Source organism: Cucurbita pepo, chromosome 10 (assembly GCF_057944985.1).
Source record: "Cucurbita pepo subsp. pepo isolate OVF chromosome 10, ASM5794498v1, whole genome shotgun sequence".
NCBI lineage: Eukaryota > Viridiplantae > Streptophyta > Magnoliopsida > Cucurbitales > Cucurbitaceae > Cucurbita > Cucurbita pepo.
This window is the reverse complement of record NC_141807.1, coordinates 14,165,280-14,172,719: the sequence shown is the minus strand read 5'-3', so window position 1 is coordinate 14,172,719 and position 7,440 is coordinate 14,165,280. Positions and strand designations below refer to the sequence as shown.

The following is a 7,440-nucleotide window of genomic DNA, read 5'->3' as shown; positions in this document are numbered from 1 at the left end:
GGTTCTCAAGTGAGAGTACTTGAGTTCTTTTCCTGTCCATACTTCTTCGGGCAATTTGAACTTCAAGGGTACTGACGGCCCTCTATTAATCAAATATGCTGCTGTGTTCACAGCATCAGCCCAGAATGCCTTTGGCAATCCAGAATGAATCCTCATGCTTCTTGCTCGCTCATTCAAGGTTCTGTTCATCCTTTCTGCAATACCATTTTGTCTTGCCTTACCGGGAATTGTTCTTATTAATCTAATTCCCTCAGCTGCACAAAATGTTATAAACTCTGATTTGTTGTACTCTCCTCCATTGTCAGACCTCAGGCATTTGATCTTCAAGCCGGTCTGATTTTCAACTTCAGCTTTCCACTTCTTGAAGGTGGTAAACACATCTGACTTATGTTTCAGAAAGTAAACCCATACCTTCCTGCTGAAGTCATCGATGAAGGTGACGTAGTACCTTGATCCACCAAGTGATGAAACTGGAGATGGTCCCCAGACGTCTGTATGGACCATTTCCAACCGCACTTTCTTCGGTTCTCTGGCAGCCTTTGTGAAACTAACTCGTTTCTGTTTGCCCATAACGCAGCTCTCACAAAGACCCATATCAACAGATTTTAAGCCTTCTAAAGCTCCTTTCGCAGTGAGCATCTTCATTCCTTTGACGCTCATATGTCCAAGTCTATTGTGCCATAGACTTGAATTGGAAGCACTCTCAGCAGCAGCAGTCATGTTTATACACTCTGCAGTAGTGTATAAGGTTCCAGATTTTGTGCCACGCGCAACAACCATGGCCCCCTTCACAATCTTCCAGGAACTCTTTCCAAACTCTGCTGCATAGCCTGTGCTATCCAACTGACCAATAGAGATCAGGTTCTTCTTGAGACCAGGAATGTATCTGACATCTTGTAATGTCCATTGATTTCCTGCTGGAGTTTGTATGGAGACATCTCCCTTTCCTTCAATCTCCAAGGTTTTATTGTCGGCAAGATACACCTTCCCGAAATTTCCTGATTTGAAATTTCGAAACAATTCCTTACTTGGAGACGAATGGAACGATGCACCTGAATCCAAAATCCAGGATTCAGCTGGGCTATCCACACTAAGGATTAAAACGTCCTCAGCATCTTCTGTTGTGTATATAGAATCATCATCATCTTCAGATTTATGATTCTGCTTCTTCTTTAGCTTTGTACAATCTGTCCGAAAGTGTCCTTTTCCCCCACAGCTCCAACACGTTACGTTGGGTTTGTTTGGAGATTTTCCCCGGTTCTTTGATTTTGAACGCCCATGTTTGTTTGAGCTCTTTGATTTGCTTCTTCCCCTTCGATCAACACTGAGAGCATTGCCTGATGAATCTCCAGTTTCCCGTTTGCGAATACTTTCGCTGAGAACTACATCTCGAATTTCATCAAACTTCAGTTTATCAGATCCTCGGGAACTGCTGATTGCGGCAACAACAGTATCCCATGACTCGGGTAAGGATGACATCAAAATCAACGCTTTAATTTCATCTTCGAAATTAATTTCCACCGAACCCAGTTGACTTATGATCATATTGAATTCATTTATATGATCCGCAACACGTCCACCTTCAGACATCTGTAGATTGAACAATCTACGCATCAAATACACCTTGTTCATAGCCGACGGTTTTTCATACATATTTGACAGTGCCTTCATCAGATCTGACGTTGTCTTCTCCTTGATGATGTTAAACGCCACGTTTCTGGATAGCGTCAACCGGATCATCCCTAAGGCTTGTCGATCCTTGAGCTTCCACTGTTCCGTGGTCATGGTATCCGGCTTCACCCCCAACAGAGGTTCGTGAAGATCTTTCTGGTACAGATAATCTTCAATCTGCATCTTCCAGAAACCGAAATCGGATCCATCGAACTTCTCAATTCCAATCTTTGAACTTTCCATCTTCACAGATCGTGGTGAATTTTGCCTTGCTCTGATACCAGTTGTTAGGATCGATACCAGTTGTTAGGATCGCACAACAACGCACACGCTCGATCTAGATGAACACAAAGAGAAGGATAGAGAGAAGTTGCAAGGAGAACTCTGGCTAAAAGGATTTTTTATTGATGACTTCAGGCATGTACAACAAGAGAGTACAGAGAATAGAAAAGTACATTTAAGAGCTTTACTGGACGGGATATATATATGGTTCAGTCTACTAAATATAGCTTTACCAGATTTAACCATCTACTATATATAGCTATGTACCATATATAGCTTTACCGGATATAGCCATTGACCAAGCTATAAATACAGGGAGCAGACTCCATAACTCAACAACCGCGACGTTTCGAGCTATTTGATCGTGTGGCTGTTTCTTCAAAAGGGTCAACATCAAACGTCAGGTCTTTGATTGGCAACCCATCCAGAGGAGCGTCGATTGCATCGATTCCATCAACAGTCTTCCCATGAGTTTATGGTGCATGACCCATTTTTTATACCATTCACCTTCGAGCGCCAACATAGTTTTGCATCGTCCATGAGATGCATTGCGACCAACGTAACTCTTAGGTCCTATGAGCAAGTTCCAGTAACCTTCAAGTATTGTTCTACGTCAAAAATAAAGCTTTTTAATTCCTTAGCATCCCGATTTCCATTTAAGGGGTTGTGTTCTTGGATTTTAAGTTTGTTAAGCCCACATGAACTTGGCTTGAGGTATGGTTCTCTACTGCCAAACTTGTCAAACTCACTCGGGTGCTCATCTCAACCATGATGTCGTTCAACAAGAGAGACCTCGAAAACGACTGGATTATCGCATTAACCATTTGAATCACCTGCTCATCTCAACCATGATGTCGTTCAACAAGAGAGACCTCGAAAACGACTGAATTATCGCATTAACCATTTGAAATTGAACAAAATATCTATAACATAACTCGAACAAAGGTACGAAGTTCATAAAAGTCTTTTTAATCTAAGATAGAAACTGTAAAATAAAATGAAATAAGAAAATAATTTTCCATTGCCGGGAATCAAACCCGGGTCTCCTGGGTGAAAGCCAGATATCCTAACCGCTGGACAACAATGGATTTTTGGTGTAGATGTCCTGAAGTATTTTGTCAGATCGCTGAAGAGTTTTAGCATGATCTTTTGCTTAATGTCTAACTCTTCTACACGTCCTTCCCTGTGTGTGTTAGAGTTCTCAGGGCTACCGCAAAGTTTCGAGCTGTTCGATTGTGTAACTCTTTCTTCAAAAGAGTCAACATCAAACGTCAGGTCTTTAATTGGCAACCCATCAAGGGGAGCGTCGATTGCATCGATTCCATCAACGGTCTTCCCATGAGTTTATGGTGCATGACCCATTTTTTATATCATCCACCTTCGAGCGCCACCGTCCATGAGATGCATTGTGGCCAATGTAACTCTTAGGTCCTATGAGCAAGTTCCTGTAACCTTCAAGTATTGTTCTACGTCAAAAATAAAGTTTTTTAATTGGTTAGCATATCGGTTCCCATTTAAGGGTTTCTGTTTTTGGATTTTCAGTTTGTGAAGCCCAACATGAGCTTGGCTTGGGGTGTGGTTCTCTACGACCCTCCTTATCAAACTCAATCTGGTGCTCATCTCAGTCATCTCAGCCATGATGGCGTTCAACAAAAGAGACCTTGAAAATGACCGGATTATCACATTAACCATTTGAATGGCCTCAACCTCACTTGTTGAAATTGAACCAAATATCTATGACATAACACTATTAAAGGTTCAAAGTTCATAAAAGTCTTTTTAATCTAAGATACTATTGAACTTGACCATTATAGTGCCTCTCAAACGAAGTTCATAAAAGTCTTTTAAATTTAAGATACTATTGAACTCATCCATTATAGTGCTTCTCAAACCTAGGTAAAGTTTAAATATAATTGGTGACAAAAGATGAAACTATAAAATAAAAGAAATAAGAAAATAAAATTTCATTGTCGAGAATCAAACTCAGGTCTCCTCGATGAAAGCCAGATCTTCTGTGTAATGTCTAACTCTTCGACACGTTTTTTTATGTGTGTGATAGAGTTCTCAGAGCTACCGCCACGTTTCTTGTTGTTCGATCCTGTGGCTCTTTCTTCAAAAGAGTCAACATCAAACATTAGGTCTTTGGTTGGAAACCCATCCAGGGGAGCGCCGATTGCTTCAATTCCATCAATGGTCTTTCCACGATTTTTTTGTGCATGACCAGTTTTTTATACAATTCACCTTCAAGCGCCACCATAGTTTTGCATCGTCCATGAGATGCATCGTGGGCCAATGTAACTCTCAGGTCCTCTCAGCAAGTTCCTATAGTCTTGAAGTGTAATATCAAAACATATTAACGTATTTGATATTTTAAATATTAAAATAATTGATGTGTATCATAAACTTAAATAAAAATATATATTAGAAATTTGAATGAGTTTCATATTAGTTAAACATATATTATGATATTCCACGACATTTTAATATTATTTAAATAAGATATTATATCTTAATGTATTAGGTATTCAAATATATAATTTGACAAAAATTATCACAAGTTCACTTTAAATAGAACCCTAGGGTTAAGTCAAAAAGCATCAAACACTAAATACTGTGACATTTTAGGTGATATTTTGCAGAGGAAGCTGATAAAGTCTTCAAAGAGCATGTGGTCATGTCTGACATTTTAGGTTAACAACATGGTGAAAAGAAACCAGAAATTCTGATACTGGTAATTAACTACAAACCTTTGACTAATGTTTTAGAATAAATAAGATATCCAATCCAAAACAAAAATGATTTGATAAAAAGAATTTAGAGTCAAATGTTTTTATAAAATTCGACCTGAAATTGGGATTACATAAAATTCTAATTTCCTAAAATGACAAATATAAAATAGCATTTATGTCCAATTTAGATAATATGAGAGGAACGTCATGCCATTTAGGCTAAAAAACGCTCCATCCGAATTTCAGAAGATTATGAATGATATTTTCAATCCTTTCAAAAAAATTCGATAGTTTATATTGATGATGTGTTGATATTTTCTAAAACCATTAAGGTCAACACTTTAAACATCTACGTACATTCATTAATGTAATCAAAAGAAAACAACTAGTTGTGTCCATACCCAAAATCAAATAATATCAAACTCAGATCCATTTTCTTGGATTTTAAATTTATTTGAGCCTTATTAAAACCCATCCAATGGTCTTTGTCTCAAACTTTGGTGATGACGTATCCTAGAAAAGCCAACTTCAAAAAAAATAGGTTCTCTCAATTACGTGTCTTATATCCTTCAAGATATCAGGCATATTTACAAATTTCTTGATGAGTGTGTTCAAAATAATACAAAGTCTTGATTTGTAAGGGATATATCTACAACAAAAAAAAAATCAAATCATTAGTCAAATAAACTCTTTGCTTAAGTCTTATTGACCCAAGGACAGATCTCATAATGAAACGTGACGCATCAAATATCGGATATGGAGGTATCTAAAATTGTCAAAGAGGACAGAGAATCAATTATCATATTCATTCAAAAGCCTCTCATAATACCATACAAATTACAAAATAGTAATAAAAAAAAAATACTATTTCCATTGGACTCTGCCCAAAAATTTTAAAGAAAATTTAATGAACAAAACTATTAAAATGCATTCGAGAGTCAAATTTAGTTTTAGAAAAAAAAAGGGAATAATCTTGTTTCAATCAAAAAAAAAAAAAAAATTTGCTAGATAGAAGTAAGTTTTGTTGTGGTTTGATTTTAAAATTCTACCTATAAAAGAAGTTGAAAACACCTTGGAGATTACCTATGGTAGAGTTTCTAACAAAGTCTCTCTTCTCTGTCTTCTCAAACTGATACTACCTATAGAAGAAGTTGAAAACACCTTGTGAAAGTCTCTAAGGATACTGCGACCTCTAGCTTTGCAAAATCCAGTGTTGTTGGTGCTTATCAAAATCGCTGCCAGAATAAAGTTTAACAAGTGGTTCTATGGTGTAGTGGTTAGCACTTTCGACTTTGAATCTAACGACCTGTGTTTAATTCCCGATAGGCAATCCACAAATTTATACAAAATTGGTTCATAGCCGATTCGGTAGGGTCACTTTTGGACCGATAATCTATAGAAGGGGTCACTAAGGTTGAGATCATACAAAATGGGTTCATAGCTCAATGTTAGAGCATTTGATTGCAGATCAAGAGGTCACCAATTCGAACCTAGTTGGGCCCTTCTATCTTGGATAGAAATTTGTTACACTTTTTGGACCGACACTATGTCTAAGGGGTCACAAATGTTAAAATCCTACAAAATGGATCCATGGCTCAGTGGTAGGGAATTTGACCGATCACCCGTTTGAACTTGGTTGGGCCTTTTATTTTGGACAGACACTTTTTACACTTTTGGACTGACACTCTATAGAAGGGGTCACTAAGGTTGAAATCATATAAAATGGGTCCATAGCTTAGTGGTAGAGCATTTGACTGCAGATCAAGAGGTCATCAATTCGAATCTGGTTAGGCCCTTTTTATTTTGGACAGACACTTTGTTCGATTTACTCCCGACCATCGAGTGTCTAAAGGAAAAGAAATAAGAATAATTACTGATTCCAAACCTTATTCCAAAGTCCTAGTGTGGTATCCAAGCACCCACTATGAACATGGTTAAAAACTTAGCACCACTATTCTCGGACAAGAACCAAGAAATCATTAAGAAAATAGTGTGGTCTTATCCAAGCACCCACTATGAACATGGTTAAAAACTTAGCACCACTACACCCACTATGAACATGGTTAAAAACTTAGCACCACTACACCCACTAATGAACATGGTTAAAAACTTAGCACCACTATTCTCAGACAAGAACCAAGAAATCATTAAGAAATAGTGTGGTCTTACTATATAATATGGTAGAGAAATAAAAAAATGTTACCCTCATTTGTGTGGTGCTGCCATAAGTAATCAATAGAAATATTTTAAGCACTTTTCTCTTGTACTCCTTATAATTTTACCTTTTAAGGTGGTAAATATTTGTGGGTTTTAAGCACTTTTCTCTTGTACTCCTTATAATTTTACCTCTTAAGGTTGTAAATATTTGTGCACGGGTGACTATTATGATTATCAGTCAACTGAGTAATAGAAATATTTTAAGCACTTTTCTCTTGTACTCCTTATAATTTTACCTTTTAAGATTGTAAATATTTGTAGGTTTTAAGCACTTTTCTCTAGTACTCCTTATAATTTTACCTTTTAAGGTTGTAAATATTTGTGCATGGGTGACTATTGTTATTAATGAGATTCAATCTAATGTCATTAGTAATTCACAATGATAATATTCAAAATACTTGACAAAAAAGAATGGTCAACATAAGATATTTGAAACAAATAAATATTTTGTCCTATATCAAATCACTCATTTGAAATTCCTTAATAATAACCCTGAAGTCTTACATCTTTTATAGAGAAAAGTTCCTTAAATAGAAGTCTT

The 7,440-nt window shown here is 36.8% G+C and overlaps 2 non-coding genes across 2 annotated transcripts; one reads left to right on the top strand and one right to left on the bottom strand.

Moving 5' to 3' along the window:
• Positions 1–2,969: 2,969 nt before the first annotated feature.
• On the bottom strand, positions 2,970–3,041 carry TRNAE-UUC (transfer RNA glutamic acid (anticodon UUC)). The gene has a single exon. It is a non-coding gene; the product is annotated as a tRNA-Glu (tRNA).
• A 3,365-nt stretch (positions 3,042–6,406) lies between these two features.
• TRNAC-GCA (transfer RNA cysteine (anticodon GCA)) lies at positions 6,407–6,478 on the top strand. The gene has a single exon. It is a non-coding gene; the product is annotated as a tRNA-Cys (tRNA).
• The last annotated feature ends 962 nt before the right edge of the window (positions 6,479–7,440 follow it).